General features: G+C 42.1%; 2 protein-coding genes across 8 annotated transcripts in view; one reads left to right on the top strand and one right to left on the bottom strand.

Annotated features, from left to right (window-relative positions):
- The window catches only part of ASB7 (ankyrin repeat and SOCS box containing 7), a 51,338-nt gene extending 45,383 nt beyond the window's left edge, over positions 1-5,955 (bottom strand). The window contains exons 1-2 of the mRNA XM_003940540.4: positions 5,459-5,955; positions 5,177-5,276 (exon numbers count right to left, since the gene is read on the bottom strand). The gene's annotated coding sequence lies outside the window, so the exon portion shown is untranslated. The remainder of the gene's footprint in view (positions 1-5,176; positions 5,277-5,458) is intronic.
- A 305-nt stretch (positions 5,956-6,260) lies between these two features.
- The window catches only part of LINS1 (lines homolog 1), a 33,627-nt gene continuing 22,989 nt past the window's right edge, over positions 6,261-16,898 (top strand). The window contains exons 1-2 of one of the 7 annotated variants that reach the window (XM_074400101.1): positions 6,281-6,372; positions 14,400-15,515. The gene's annotated coding sequence lies outside the window, so the exon portion shown is untranslated. The other 6 variants (XM_074400105.1, XM_074400102.1, XM_074400103.1 and 3 more) reach the window with 6 other exon arrangements.

The following is a 16,898-nucleotide window of genomic DNA, read 5'->3' as shown; positions in this document are numbered from 1 at the left end:
CACCAGAATTTTCAACCAATCCAAAATAGTATAGTCCACTTTTCTCTTTTCCTCTATTCTTACGTTTTTCCTTGTCAAACTTCTTCAAGGAAGGTAAAGAGTTTGCCAACTTACCCTTGGAAATAAAATTTGTTTTAAAACTCTATTATTATTTCTAAATAAATGAGGCAGGCAGGATCAGAACAACTCCTACGAAGCAAGCTGTGAAACATGCAGAACGATCCTTATACAAATGGTTGATTCTAAGACTGGAACATCACACGGTGCCAGAAAGTAAGGAGGTGCTCAAAGGGACACAGGAGCCAAGTGAAAGATCCCTTGATGGCCAGACAGGGAACAACGTAGAGCCATACTTAAAATACTACCAAATGACAACCCAAAGTACAAAGCAGATATCAAAGTGTTCATATTGAGACAAATAACTGATTCAATAAACAAAGAAGGGAGAAACACATCTGCTGTCCAGAACTCCAAATAATTTGTATAGAAAGTCCCTCCTCAAGACGGTGAGAAACATATGAAAATATAACGTTATTAGCAGAAACTGAGTGTGGAGCATGCAGGAACTCTGTACTGCCTCTGTAATTTTTCTGCAAATCCAAAGTTTTACTACAATAAAGTTTATTTTAAGAGGCAAATCAATGTCTCCAACCACACATTGCCACAGATGAATTTGCCATCACTTTTCACATAAGCTACTTTAAGAGTGAACATCACTGGACATCTCACTTCTAAGTGTGTTTGTTCTCAGCACTTCCTGCTTCCCATAAGAAGTAAAAATCACCCAACACAGCTTCAAGCCTGTGAGAATCCTGTGGTTGTCGCTGGCTTCCAACTACCCATCACTATTTCCATAGAGGTAGCTGGAAGCGACAGGAAAGAGGACATGAGAGCTGAGCAGAATAGGAAATGATATTAATTTATTGATTATAAATATAAAGAAAAGGCCTGGTAGTAAAAGATGAAGGGGCTACACTCTTTCTCCCCACAAGAAAGATGCAAAGGCGTAGTAACTTGTGACCATTCCATATGAGCTCCTTCAATCACACAAACAAATGTCTGTGGAATGCCTGATGCGTACTTGGCATTGTGATGGGCTCTGGCCACAGGTAGCACCTCCAGGTGGTATTCCAATAGAGTTCTGCATACTTAAAATGAATTTTTTTTTTTTAATCCCTAACATGTTTAAGATTATTTTTCTCTTTTCTGACAATACCAAGTGTTACACACAATAACTACAGGTTCAAACCAAAAAAGTATGCCTTGCATGTACTAATACATCCACGTTTACCAGAAAAAAACATACACATATGTCATGGACACATGATCCCTGTCAGCTGCACTTCTTTGAATCACAACAATAATTTATTACAAAAGACCCCCAAATAGTCAAAACATCAACAAGTAATTTCCTCTTGATGTTACTTTATGAGAAAAGCACCTGACAGAGTAGAGCTATTCACGTTTGTATCAATGAAGAAGAAAAAGACTATGGAGCTTAAAAGCAAACACACTATCCAGTGGTAAAGAATGCCTATTAAAAACCACAGAGGAAGTCCAGAGATGAGAATGGAAGAAAGTCTATTTTCCCTCAGGGAGTTAAAGTTAAAAAATCTGATAGTTCATGGAAGTCACCTATAATATAACGGAATATAACAAAGGAGGTAATTTTCTAAGTTACGTATGTTCAGTGTAAGTTTTTGTGCACTTAGGTGCTACTGATACTGAGGGTACAATCTTTAGAAATTCTATTCCAGGTCTCAGTCAGAAGGAAGAAAAAAGAATCCAAACAAGGAAGACTCTTTTCCACTACATGGGGTCAAAAGAAAGCAATCTAGGCTTCCAAGCTTTGATATTACTGACCATATTAATAACTACTGATTTTGAAATTAAAATACATTACCATCTAATTTCCATATATATGCCAAGTGAAGTTCATTTAGTTAAAACCAAAACTTCTTGCTTCACGTAGCTAAAAGAAAAAAATGTATACTGATAGAACAGAGTGAAGAGTAAAATAAACGTAAAATAAAATACGTTTAAGCCCTGTCCAAAGTTAGAAAACCTTCACCAAATTTGACCATATTTCCCCAATTTCCTTTGGTATAAATGATTAGACATTAATGACTTTTTGCATATTATTTTCATTAAAAGTTCACACATTTTTGATTAAGTGTTGTAAGTGGAACTGTGCTTTCTGATGTCATGTAAACTTAGAAACAAGCTATTGGCTTGCTGCTCAAAGAAAGAAATAAGCATTTCTTTGCAAAGTAAACAAAAATACATGCTGTTAAGAAAATAAATGCAGCCAGCAACTCCTATGACATTGGATCTGAGGAAAAAAAAATTCTTCAGTGGTTCACGTTCACAAGATCTAAGAGGGAAGATGGACGTAAAAGCACTACAAGGCCTGACCAAAACGTAGAACATGGCTGAGATGCCTGTTCACAAGCTCTACTGATATGATCAGGAGCCTGGAACCCAAAATAAAGTAGAAGGGTAATTTTAGTATCATTCAGCATAGCATAGCATAGTGGTTATGTTCCAAAACAAATAAAGGTATTACTATTTCATCCAAATGACTGGACCACCATATAACATAAGGATTTATTGCCATGCACAACTTATCTAGGACTCATAAATTCCAGCAGAGAAAACCAATAATTTTCATGAAATGTGAATGAAGCAACAGAAGAAATTTTAGAATTCATTTATCCAGACCCAACTCAAAGCTTAAATCACAAGTACTGTAACGATGAGGTTCTGTCAACATTATCCTTTAACCAAGCTCTGCCAATACCATCTTTGCAGCCATGTGTGTCAGCTCCTAGAAAGTTTGTAAGAAAGGACACAATCATTCTACTTAAGGAGTGCATTCAGTTGATAATGAAATGGAAGGCTGAGAGTCAGGTACTAGATATGCTAATATAAACATTATCTGGCTTTAGACTTTTTAGGGATAGTGTGTATCTCTAGGTTACCAAAGTTAAATGTGAACGAATTAAAGAGATAGTGTAGGTGTCATAGTATTAAATAATTGTAAATGACATCAGTTTATGTATAAAGAATATAAGTACTGGCCACAGTATACTAAAGATGCATCATTGAATATCTTCAATTAAAATCAATTATTCTCCCTATGAGATTATAAATCTGTATTTGGTGACCAAATAAATTGGATTTTCTTTTTAAACCACATAATTGGCAACAGAATTAACAAAAGCTAACTGCCAGATTAAAAAATGTAAGCTACCTAACTAGCCATGTTGGTAAATACCCAAATTCAATATTGCAAATGTCTGCCATAATCTAGAACAAATACTCTCAATCATTCTAATATTAGAAACATTACAGATGCTGACAATTTATATATATTCCCTAATCTTAGAAAAACCATTAAAAGATGAGATGATCCATGAAATACTATTTAAGCAATGAGAATGAACTGGCTGAGAGCCAGGGTAAAGCCTTTTCCTCTCTTACCTTATATGCTGGACTAGCCACAGACTCCCTTCCTTACCATCTCAGGTGAAACTACCCCTTAAAAATGAAAGCACCCTAGAGTTAAATCTAAAGCAGAAAAAATATTTAACTGAGAGGCCTGGAATACAAAACACAGTACTTCATTTTTGATCTTTAAAACATACTTCAAATATTTTAGCATTTTTTAGAAGTTCTGAAGTAATCATTAGGCCATCTCCCTGGCAACTTCCATACTTACATAATAAAATTAGCCTTTAAAGGTTTCTGCTAGCTTTTACTGATGTAGTCGAGTACTCCTGATTCCCTACATACACATACAAAGGCTGCCCTAAGTTTTCACCAGGGAACAGTAACAGGTACATATTGATTCTAAATCCTATTCTGTAGAATCTCTTCTTTTGGCATCCAGTTCCCCGTCTCAAGAATATGTATACCTCAGATCCCCTTAAAAGCGTCTTTAGCTATGTCTTGAGAATTAACAAAATCAGTAAAGATACTAACTTCTTTTTGTGGAGGGCAGAAAGTCCAAAGGAACATAGGAAAACAAAAATATTAATTTCTGCTATTTAAAGTACTTCCTTGTAACAAAAATTCCCTAAACAATCTGGGATATTAAAATAACTCAGATTAACAAGTGACTTTATACTTTTGCTACTGGATTTTAGAAAAGTCATTCATTTGGCTAATTTTGCAATTAAACTTTGTATAATTTCCATGTTTATATTCCCTCTTTAGGAATTACACTAATGTCCTATGCTTACCTTCAGTGCATTTTCAGAAGCTGCAACAAAATATGGTAGTAGAAATGTGATCACATGAATTAGATGCTTAAATTTCAATCTACCAAACTCTATGTAAGGGTTTTGAAATGAGAAATCTTTTATTATAGAGTGCTAAAATTAAGAGCCAGATATGTAAGCACACCAAAAGGTTCCTTTCTTTTTAAATTCCTGAGAGTCGGACGATTAATAAGATATTATGTAAACTTTTTAAAGTTCTTCCAGAAAATGAGGTGTAACTTACAAGTTTTAAAGCCCAGCTACTTTGTGACACACAAACACACAAAAAGCCAAAAGAGTTAACTACACTTAAGTGCTTCAGGGTAACAATGTTGTCTTTATACCATTCACACTCTTAAGGTACACAGGTTCGCTTTTTAGTAGGAAATAAAATCAATTTTCTGACACTCATAAATCTCAAGCCATTAATTTACCTTCCTCTACCAAATCATTGTCAGCTCGGTAACTCAAAAGATTTTCCTGATGCAGGGAGAAGAAAGGTGATAGGAAAGAGAAAGGTGGGAGGGCAATAGTAAATTATGGTTGAATTAAAAGGGAGAGTCATTCAGAATTAACAAGCAATTAACAAGGAATTGAGGAATTCCTATGAGAGTAAGGAAGGGGGGTAGCTATGAAAAGGTCTCAAAGCCTCAGAGCAAAGTAAATGGCACAGTGTACCAAAAGATAACGCCAAACACCGAAACACAATGCACAGAGACAAAGTGGAAAAATACGTTCCCGGGGCAGAGAAGTTATAAAATGTTAAAGATCAGGCACGGGTAATGCTTTCGTTTTTCCTGGTAAACTGAGGCGGGGTTGGGTTAGGAAAGGTTGCATTCCCAGGCAACCACCCTGAAAATAATGAGGTAGGGGCCAGGAATAAACAATGGGGGAGGGGAAGACTGGTTCCTTACCTTTAGAGACGATGTTGATCAGAGGCACTGGTGCCTTCTGCTTCCCTTGTAAGTGGGTAGACCCCTTCCTGCTTTCGCGTCTACTTCAGCCAGCTCAAACCTAGAAAAACAGAAACCAGTAAGTGGGGCAGTGCCTCAGGGGTGAGGAGGGGGCTCTGAAAAAGGGGGAGCTCAGGAAAGCGACTGGAGAGTGGCAAGGGCAGGCAAGAAAAAGCAGAGATTTTCCTACCTCCTGCCGTCCCAGCCAGCCCTCTTCCCCTCCGGGGAGGTATATGACTTTACCTGTCTCCTCAGCTGCTGCTTCTCTTCCTCCTTTTAGCCTCCTCCACACTCACCAACTTCTCCATTGAAGAAATACCCTAGGCAGGGCCGGACCCTGGTGTTCCTGATCCTCCTTGGTGCTTCACGGCCCCAGCCCGGTGAGCATTCAAAAAGCCGAGCAGGCTGCCGGGCAGCCTCGGGGCAGGGGTGTAGGGAGGCAGGGAGGAAGTCCCGGCTCCGGTGTGGGGGGGGGCAGTCCCGGTCCAGGGCTCGGAACTGGGGGCTGCCGCGCTCCGGGCCGGAGGCTTCCAGCTACGGAGGGACCCAGCAGGTCTTGGGACAGCAAGGTCCTAGGTCATACGAGGTCCGAAGTGCCAGCCGTGGGGTCTCCGGATAGGGGGCTTTCGGGATGCACTTTGCACTGGGCCACCCCCGCCCCCTCCCTCCAGCACTTTGGGGTCACTGGGATGGGACCAAGCCTTCAGCAACCAATCAGCGGCCGCAGTGGAGCCTGAGCCTGGAGCCGTAAACCAGGTCCGGGGTGGGTGGGGGTGGGGGAAGTGGGGGCGACTTGGTTGGTTGGTTGCTTCCCTCTCTCCTCCTTACCCCCAGCAGCCCCCACCTTCTGTCTGCCGTAAAGCTGCCTCTGCATTCGCGACAGTTAGGGGAGGCGTGTCGACCGGGACTGAGACTCGTCTCCGATTGGTCTCACTCATCTACCCCCACGGCTTCCCTGTGGTGGCTTCCGAGGCTCCGCCCCCGACGAGAGACTCTAAACGGTTGCTAAGAGACACTGTACGCCGAACGCGGTCTTTGCGCATGCGGGAGGAGGGGCCAGCGTGTACTTTCTGTGAACTACGGTGGCCCAGAGAGGGCAGGTGTGTTCTCTCGAATGGCGGTGTGAAGAGAGTTGGTCTGAGCCAGATCCCAGGCAGGTAACCCGGAGCAGTCGCTGGGCTCGGCGGGCTGGGAGGCGTGAGTGCGGCCAAATGAGGGCCTGGTCCAGGGCTTAAGGTTGGGAGGACGGCAGGCTCAAAGAAGCGAAGAGAGGGGTGCCTGTTTCTCCGCCCCTGCTCGGCGCTTCTCAGACGCAAGTGCCCGGTCCTTGGCGCGTCTGTCCGTCCCTGAGACTCCGTTAGTTTCCAGGCTGGGAATGCCTCGCCTAGAGTGGGAGAGGGGACTCTTTGGGATGGCGACGCCGGTCCAAGGGCTCCCCTGAAGGGATGGCAACGTTGGCGGGTTCCTGCGAATGAATGGAAAGGGGGCGTGGGGAAAATGCGAGGTAGACTAATCATGACATGTTTATATTTTGTTTGCTTTTGTTTGTTTTTGTTTTTGAGTTGGAGTCTTGATCTGTCGCCCAGGCTGGAGTGCAGTGATACAATCTCGGCTCACTGCAACCTCTGCCTTCCAGGTTCAAGCAATTCTCCTGCTTCAGCCTCCCTAATACCTGGGACTACAGGTGTGTGCCACCACAACTGTCAAATTTCTGTATTATTTTTACTGGAGATGGGGTTTCACCACATTGGCCAGGCTGGTCTCGAACATTTGACCTTGGGTGATCCGCCCACGTTGGCCTCCCAGAGTGCTAGGATTACAGGTGTGAGTCACTGTGCCCAGCCTCAAATTTTGTTTTTTAACAGTTCACATATAATGTACAAGTTCAGTTTTATAACATTTACTAATTGCAGAGTCAAGAAGTTTTGAACTCCAAAAAAAAAAAGGGAAAACAGGGAGAGAAAGAAATTAATAAATAATAAGTTGTTGTGGAGAATATATTCAGTCTTGTGGCAGACTCAGCACCCATTCAGCTCATGTAGTGTGTTTGCTAAATGATAGTTAAGTAGAGAGATGGGGGGGCCTAAGAACTTGTTGGTAAGGAGCCTGGAAACAGAGTTGTCTCCTAATTCCTGACTCTCTGTATTTCTGGCCATTTAATCCTGCGTTCAAATTAAACAACAATTTTTCAAATCATTGAAATACATGATTATGTCATAGCCAAGGAACATCATATTGTCAAAGTTTCACAGAATGTATTACTAGGTCATTTTTAATTGCTTTATTGAATTGGTGCTATCAAATTTGATAATTTTTATAACTTCAATGATTTTTTTTTTGTCCTCTTTGTGTTGAAACAATTTCAATTGCAGAATATTTTTAACAAGTTAGTATTGATTAGGTTTTTAACAGATATACCTCATTTCCCATTTACTTAGTTAATATAAAGCTCAGAAAAATGGGAACATCTTTCAACATATAAATGAAATAATTGGGATAAGTATTTATGAAGCAATTCATGAAACCCTGACTCAGTCAGAATTGAGTTTATTTCTTGAGTAGGAAAAGGCTTCAACACTAGAAAAATGCCCTAGCCCCCTACAGCAATTCTGATTTAGCTGATCTCTGGGGAGTCCAAGGCTGGGGCGTTTTTCCTAGTGCTCCAGTGATGTCAGTGTGAAGGTCAGATTCCAAGGCCAAGGACCACTGCCCAGGAGGCTGTGTCCTGGCCCAGAAAGCAGTTGGTGGTGGAGCGAATGAGCAGTTTATGCTCTAGTTGGCAGTAGGCACTGTTCTGGGCCTGCAGGTGGTGTCTGGGGATCTTGGTGTAATAAAGAGGGCCACCAGAAAGACAGATGCGGCACAGTTTGGAGCCCATTATCTGCCTTGTTGCCCAACTTAGTTCAGCTGTACCGAGCAGAAAAGGGAGATGGGGCTGGGTAGAAAAATTGCATTTCAGACCTTGGTCATCCCAGCAAAAAGAATGTTGAAAGAAAGGAAGCTAAATGGAGGCTTTTGAGTTCCTTATAGTTGCGTCCTAGCTAAGGGATTTTGGTCTCCAGGGTAGTTTTCGTTTGTACTCTATCACAACCATTTTAGGATGGTACTTCAACATTTGTTGCTTCTGTTGAGTACGTTGTCCGATGTGTAATACAGTAAAGATGAAATAAGCTCAGAACTTAATCCCTGCTGTGGGTACTACTGTTTACAGTTTTTTGAATTACGTTTTTATTATAATTAAAAATTCAGAGCTTGAAAATTATGTGACATTTAAAAAGTTTTTTGGGGATCAAAATGGTACTGAAATGTACTTTGGGACAGATTTTAGGATTATTTGAGACATATACACTACTAAATTAATCTTTGGGCAGGAAGGTATTCCACAAATACAAGTACCTACTGTGTATCAAATGCTGTGCCAGTAGCTAGGCGAGAACCTAGCTTGGAAGAACCAAGCAGACAACTCTTAACTGAATTTAGTCTAGTGTGCAGACATACACAAACCATTGCACAGATCCGTTCAAGTATAGTCGTGGCACGCTCTGTGAGGCAGAGCCCCAGAGCTGGCGGGCAGACTACCGCCAGAGGACCCAGCCCTGCCAGAGAAAGTCATATTTAAGTCTAAAACAAAAGGGAAAGTGAACAGAAGAGCTTTCTGGGCAGAAGGTGAAGTATTGCATTGAGGCCCAGAGGCAGGAAGGAACCTTTCAAATCAGTAAATAAAGACATATTGACGTCCTCCTATTTGAGTTGTGTAGATGTTTTCACCATATAAACCATTTAATTTTTGCAAATCTTGGAGTGTATACTACTTGGCTGAGGTAGATAGACAATCTCATTTTATCAGTTGAAAATCAAATCTTGTCTGTATGTACAGAATTTAGGAGTTCAGTAAAATCTGGGTAGTATCACATCTGTAGACAGTTCCTAAACAGTACCCTGCCACTGGTGGTGGGTTTGTGGGGGTAGATGGAAAAGGGACAAGGCATAGAATAGAAAAGGGGAAGCCTAAGGAAAACTTTTCAGTGAAACATTTCATTCTGAAGTACCACTTAAGACATGCAGTCATAATTTAGCAACTAAGTGTAGAAAGTATCGTCATTCATATTAGTGCATTGGGGAGTTTCCATTTATTTTAAAAATGCTTAGCATTGGCTGGGCATGGTGGCTCATGCCTGTAATCCCAGAACTTTGGGAGGCCAAAGCAGGTGGATCACAAGATCAGGAGTTCGAGACCAGCCTGGCCAATGTGGTAAAACCCTGTCTCTATTAAAAATACAAAAATTGGCCGGGCGCGGTGGCTCAAGCCTGTAATCCCAGCACTTTGGGAGGCCGAGGCGGGTGGATCACGAGGTCGAGAGATCGAGACCAACCTGGTCAACATGGTGAAACCCCGTCTCTACTAAAAATACAAAAAAAAAATTAGCTGGGCATGGTGGTGCGTGCCTATAATCCCAGCTACTCAGGAGGCTGAGGCAGGAGAATTGCCTGAACCCAGGAGGCGGAGGTTGCGGTGAGCCGAGATCGCGCCATTGCACTCCAGCCTGGGTAACAAGAGCGAAACTCCGTCTCAAAAAAAAAAAAAAAAAAAAAAAAAAATAGAAAAATTAGCTGGTCATGGTGGTGGGCACCTCTAGTCCCAGCTACTCAGGAAGCTGAGGCAAGAGCATTCTTTGAACTTGGGAGGCAGAGGTTGCTGTGAGCTGAGATCACACCATTGTACTCCAGCCTGGGCAGCAGAGTGAGACTTCATCTCAAAAAAAAAAAAAAGAAAAAAATGCATAGCATTAGCATAATATGATAAAAACCTAAGGAGCTCAGATTCCTTGTCAATACACCAAGTAGATTATGCAGTGGTTCTCAAAGTGTAGTCCCTGGTTCAATTCTTAGGCCTTCTTCAGACCCACTAAATCAGAATCTCAAGGAGCGGGCCCAGCCATTTGTGTTCTCATAAGCCTTCCAGGGAATTCTGATGCTGCAGTTTGTGAGAATCTTCTCTAAATTATCTCTGAGATCTCTTCTACTATGAACACATTATGCGTCTAATGTCCAGCATTAATCTGTACTATGTTTTTTAAAAAACATTTGCCTATGGTCACATAATAGAGCTACTTGAGAAAGATACTGTTGCCAGTAGGCCAGGTCAGGTTCTTCTCTTCTGTGCGCAAAAGAATTTGGAAGGGAGACCACAGTGTAGAATGTAGAAGCTTTATTGCAGAGTTGAAGCAAGTACACCCTCAAAAGAGGTGTGCCTACCACACAGACAGGCATAATAAAGACACAGATTCTTCTATACTAAAGGAGAGGGTTTCCAGGAAATGGGCAGGCAGTTCCCTGAATCAGGGTGCCACCTTTACTTGACTAAATGTGGTTAATCCAGAACTGCCGTGGCTTCAGGTATGTGGCAGGGAGTGGGTGGTTTCCCCAGGGAAGTTTTATGGTAATGGGGCATAGTGCAGCCCAGAGTCTGCATTCAGTCAAGTTTTTGGCCATCTTGGATTTAACCAGTTGCAGCAGGCTTCATCTTTGTTACACTCTTATCTGTGCCTAAAGCAGGATGTCCTGCAATCTGTCTTCATTGTTGCAGCCTGTTGTAACAGTTCCTTTCTACTAGGGGCCAGTCGTTGTGCTAACCTTTGTGGCTCTGTTTGTATTGCTTTTAGCTGCCTGCAAGTAATCATGCCCCATTCCCTAACTACCTGCCCTAATATGTATATTTTCTGTTGACCAAGTTTATGTCAATGCTATTACACAATCCCTGTATCATTCCAGGCTTCTGAGAACAAAATCACTTCATTGTATGTGTGAATCCAGTACAGGCTTTTCATGAATCTGCCCAGCAGCTCTGTATTTGCTGGTATCTACATTCTGCCCAATTAAAGCTGAACCAGGGTGACCTCAGTCAAGTTGTCAGTTGCCAAATGAATGTGACCTCTTGATTTTGCACTGTTTCATCATTGAGAACACACCCTATCCCCCTTCAGAGGTTCAACATCTGCTAGTTTCTACTGAATTCCTGATCAAGAATCTGCTAACCAGAGTGCAGGGAACAAAAAAGAATCTGATAGCTGATGTTTTGCTCCCACCCCCTTAAAATGGGGAACAGGGAGCTTTCCTTCTCAAAGTAAATTATGTTCATTCATTTTTTTAAACAACAACTTGATCCAGCATGGTGGCTCATGCCTGTAATCCCAGCACTTTGGGAGGCTGAGGCAGGAGGATCACTTGAGGCCATGGGTTCAAGACCAGCCTGGGCAACATAGCAGGACCCTGTCTCTATTAAAAAGAATATGGAGGGCCGGGTGCGGTGGCTCACGCCTGTAATCCCAGCACTTTGGGAGGCCGAGGTGGGTGGATCACGAGGTCCAGAGATCGAAACCATCCTGGTCAACATGGTGAAACCCCATCTCTACTAAAAATACAAAAAATTAACTGGGTGTGGTGGCACATGCCTGTAATCCCAGCTACTCAGGAGGCTGAAGCAGGAGAATTGCCTGAACCCAGGAGGTGGAGGTTGCCGTGAGCCGAGATCACACCATTGCACTCCAGCCTGGGTAACAAGAGCGAAACTCCATCTCGAAAAAAAAAAGGGAAATTAGCTGAGTGGTGCCTGCTTGTAGTCTCAGCTATTTCAAAGGCTGGAGCAGGAAGATCACTTGAGCCCAGGAGTTCAAGACTGCAGCAAGCTAGGATGGTTCCACTGCAGTCCAGTCTAGGTGACTGAGCAAGACACAAAACAAAAACAAATTTATTTCATATGTAGACCTGCAAAGGAAATAAAGGAGCATGCAGGGCAGACGCTAGAATTGAGTATTACAGAGACAATGGCATTTAATTTAACCCTCCCAGCATCTGGTAAGCTGGGTCCCATCATTATGCCCCTTGAACTTAGGACACTGAAGCTTGGCAGGTAAGTTGCCCCTGCGGCGACTCTGATGTGGTGAAGCCACTTGTCTCCAGAGCCCAGTGAAGGTGCCTCGTTGTCTGGGGTAAATACCCAAGGTTTGTCGTCTCATCCCAAGGGAATTGAGGATGTGGATACACAAGACGTGAGTTTAAGAGCAGAGGTTTAATAGGCAAAAGAAACAAAATAGCTCTCTCTCTTATAGAGAGAGAGGGGCACCCGAGTGGGTCTTCCAGTTTCATGGTGAAATGCACGGGGTTTTATAGACCAGCTTGAGGAGGTGGTGTCTGATTTACTTGGGGCCTGAGAGACTGCTTGGACCAGGTGTGCTATTTGCATAGTGTGAGAAGCTGGCCACCTCACCCTAATCCTTTGTTATGCAGAGGGATTCTTTACCCATCATGGCTGGCAACATGTTGCCTGTTCCTTTGCCATACACATGTTTGACAAAGAAAAAGGAAGATGGAGCCTCCATGTTGAATATGCCTGGTCCCAGGTAGCCCTTTCCTATTGGCATAGCTGCTGGCATTCACCTACGCAACCTTTTAGCTTGCGTATCTACGCTTGCAGCTTGATTTTTCAGGCTGCTTTTTGTTAGAAAAGAAGTGATTTGGGGGCTGTTTTTTATTAAAAGGGAAACCTTGCCAAGGACTCTTACCCTATCTGTCTAAATAATTTCTTTCTAGCTCCTATGTCACCAGGCTGTTACCAATATATTACTTCGACAGAAAAATGCTTTTAAGTATGAAGTTTTTTATCTATAACTTGATTGCCAGGCTTTTCCTTCATGCCAAAAAAATCTGTCCTGTTTCAGAGTCTTAAGACAATAGTTTAATAAGAAGACAATTTATAAACACGGGACAAAGTTTGTATTCTATCTCAGAAGTAACTTGGGGACTTGTTAGAAATACAAATCATTGGGCCCCACCCCAGAACTATCTTATGGGAAACTCCTAGGGGGTAGGTAGGGCCCTGCAGTCTGCTTTCACAAACCTGTCAGGTGCATGCCACCATTTGAGCACCACTGTTTTGAGGGAAGGAAAGGATGGTGTAGCACCCAGAGGCTAGTAACAGCCAGTACCCCCTTTAGCCCTGAGGCTAAGGATTGCTGGCAGTTCCTGGAACTTGAAAGTCCAGCAGGCCTTCCACCCCTCCCACTCCAAATCTCCTGGAGCCTCTTGGGGCACTGAGGAGGGTGACGAATGGAAATAAAAGGAAGATACTGGTACATGGCATGCTGTTGGAAGGTATCTGCCCCACTTCTTTCAATAGGGGAGGGAGGTGGTCTTGTCTAACCAGACCCATTTTCTTTTTTCTGTCAAAGTTCATGCAGTTTTTGATGGAGGGAACCAGAATCTTGGAAGACAGCCTTGGTCTGGAGTGCCTCAGCTTCTGCTTTAAGTGTCCCTGAGTCTTCCTTAGTGAAGCAAAATAGATGAAGTAGCCTTTTGGGCTGTGATCAGATTTGAACCTATGGTTGAATTAGGGGAAGGCCCCCTATTGACTTTCCCAGTCTATCAGTCTATGTAGTAGCCACATCATATAAAGAAGACTAGTAATTTTTTTACTTTTAATACTGATCATGAAAATATTTTTTTTATTCTGAATTTAAACATAGACATTATCTAAAGAAAACCTCCCAAAAAGTAGTGATGTTTTTTGTCACATAAAAAGAAAGGTTAAATTACTAGGAGCTTGTTCTTTGATAATTTCAAAATTAGGCGATGGGAGAGTGTTTTCTAATGAATAGACAGTGTACTTAGACAGTCTACGTATTTCAGCTGAGTGCAGTGTCATGGTCACCTACTGGAAAGGCTGAGGTGGGAGGATCACTTGCAGTTTGAAGCTCTATTGTGCTATGCTTTCACCTTTGTGAACAGCCACTGCTCTCCATCCTGGGCAACATAGACCCTGTATCTAAATATTCTGTATGAAAATACTCTAACATGTTTTAGATACCATTCTATTCAGTTGTAGGTCTAGAGACCTTCAAAATCAAAATTCAAGTAATTTTCGTTTAGATTTTAGTTGATGCTAATGAAAAGTCCTGTACACTTACTAATACTAGGAATCCAAAGACTGATGTCTGAATTTTTTTTTTTTTTTTTCTCTGAGATGGAGTCTCACTCTGTTGCCCAGGCTGGAGTGTGGTGGCATGATCTTGGCTCACTGCAACCTCTGCCTCCCAGGTTCAAGTGATTCTCCTGCCTCAGCCTCCTGAGTAACTGGAACTACAGGCATGTGCCACCACACCCAGCTAATTTTTGTATTTTTTCGTAGAAACAGCGTATCATCATATTGGACAGGCTGGTCTCAAACTCCTGACCTCGTGATCCGCTCGCCTCGGCCTCCCAAAGTGCTGGGATTACAAGCATGAACCACTGCACCAGGCCTGAAATTATTTTTTTAATTAAACTTTTTATTTTAAGATAATTAGAGATTTATACACAGTGAAAAATCATAGAAAAGAATACAGAGAGATTCTGTATAGTCTTTACCGCTTTGCCCTTATGATAGCATCTTATAAAATGGTAGTAGTATATCACAGCCAGGATACTGACACCAACACAATCCTCCAGTCTTACTCAGATTTCCCATTTTACTCTTACTCGTTTATGTGTGTATATAGTTCTGTGCAGCTTTATCATATATGTAGGGTAGCATGTCCCCCACAAGTTCCATCATCACAAGTATCTTTTATGTTACCCCTTACAGTCCTTCCCACCAAGTAAGAGCGATTCCCTAACAGCTGGCAAGCACTGCTCTCTTCTCTGTTCTTTTTTTTTTTTTTTGAGCCAGAATTTTGCTCTTGTTAGCCAGGCTGGAGTGCAATGGCACGATCTCGGCTCACTGCAACCTCCGCCTCCTGGGTTCAGGCAATTCTCCTTCCCCAGCCTCCTGAGTAGCTGGGATTACAGGCACGCGCCTCCATGCCCAGCTAATTTTTTGTATTTTTAGTAGAGACGGGTTTCACCATGTTGACCAGGATGGTCTCGATCTCCTGACCTCGTGATCCACCCGCCTCAGCCTCCCAAAGTGCTGGGATTACAGGCGTGAGCCACCGCACCAGGCCCTCTTCTTCGTTCTTTAATGTTGTCATTTTAAGAACGGAATGATACAGTATGCAACCTTCTGAGATTGGCTTTTTTCTCCCTCAATATATTTCCCTTGAGAACCATCCAAGTTGTTGCATGTATCAATCGTGCTTTCATTGTTTATTGCTGAGTAGTATTCCATGGTATGGATGAATCACAGGTTGTTTAACCATTCACTCACTGAAGGATATCATGTACAGGTTTTTATGTGACCAAGTCTCCATTTTTCTGGATATGTGAATAAGTTTCCATTTTTCTGGATATGTGAATAAGTCTCCATTTTTCTGGAATAAATGCCCAGGTGTGTAGTTGCTGGGTCATATGACAGTTGTATATTTAGTTTTTAAAAATAACTACAAATTGTTGTCCCGAGAGGCTGTGCCATTTTACATTCTCACCAGCAGTGTAAGAGAAATCTAGTTTCTCAGCATCCTCCCCAGCATTTAGAGTCTTTTTAGCCCTGCTAGTAGTGGCATTTCACTGTAGTTTTAATTCGTATTTCTGTAATGGCTAACATGGTTAAACATCTTTCTTTGTGATTGTTTGCCATCTTTATATCCTCTTCAGTGAAATGTCTGTGCATGTCTCTGGTCCATTTTCTAATTGAATTATTTTTTTCATGTTGCGTTTTGGGAGTTCTTTATATATTCTAGGGTACTAGTCATGTGCTTTGCAAATATTTTTCTTTAAGTCTGTAGCTTGTCTTCTCATCCTCTTAATCGGGTTTTTTTTGCAGAAGAAGTTTTAAATTTTGCTGAGTTCCAGTTTATCGGTTTTTACCTTTGTGGATCATGTTTTTATGGTCAAGTCTGAGAACTCTTTCATTAGCCTCAGATCCCTAAGACTCTTCCTACATTTTATTTTCTAAAAGTTTAATTTAAATTTTACAGCTACGACCCATTTGGAGTTAATTTTTGTAGAAAGGTTGGAATTATTTTAGAGAAAGTAAAATCAAGGTCATAGGCACCCTTATTCACAGTGCCTTTAATGTTGATGAACTGTTGTTGCCTGAGAAGAACAGTGGATAGGTGGCTTTTCATGGGGAGCTTGCTGGGTTTGGTATAGCCACTAAAAATATAGTCAGCCCTCCATAGCTGTGGATTCCATTCCCGTGGCTTCTGCTCCCTTGGATTCACCAACCCCAGATCAAAAATATTTAGGGAATTGGGGGGGGAAATGGCTACAGGATGGGGTACTGGCTTCCAGGAGAACTTGCTCTGTGCTCAGAGTTGGTACTGAACCATGTATGAATTTTTTTCTTCTTGTCATTATTTCCTAAGCTCTACAGTGTAACAAATATTTATGTAGCATTTACAATGTACAGTGTCAAATATTTAAAGTAATCTTGAGATAATTTAAAGTACCTAGAAGTGTGCGTGTAGATTATATGCAAACAGTACACCATTTTGGGACTTGAGCATCTGTAGATTTTGGTATTTGTAGAGAGTCCTGGAACAAATCTCCCACGGATACTGAGGGACGACTGCACTTTGTTTTGTTCAGAAACTCACAATTCCGGAAGACCGTGTCACTGACAGCAGCTCTACCAATAACATTTGATCCTGCAAGATTTCTGATCATTAACCAAAATCAGAGACCCCTGAAGGTCTGATTACCATGCTAGCCCGTTGATTTGGGGACTTAAATGGTACTATAGTTGGCCCTCTGGATCCATGGGTTCCAC

Source organism: Saimiri boliviensis, chromosome 5, assembly GCF_048565385.1.
Source record: "Saimiri boliviensis isolate mSaiBol1 chromosome 5, mSaiBol1.pri, whole genome shotgun sequence".
Lineage (NCBI taxonomy): Eukaryota > Metazoa > Chordata > Mammalia > Primates > Cebidae > Saimiri > Saimiri boliviensis.
This window is presented reverse-complemented; position numbering and strand designations above follow the sequence as displayed.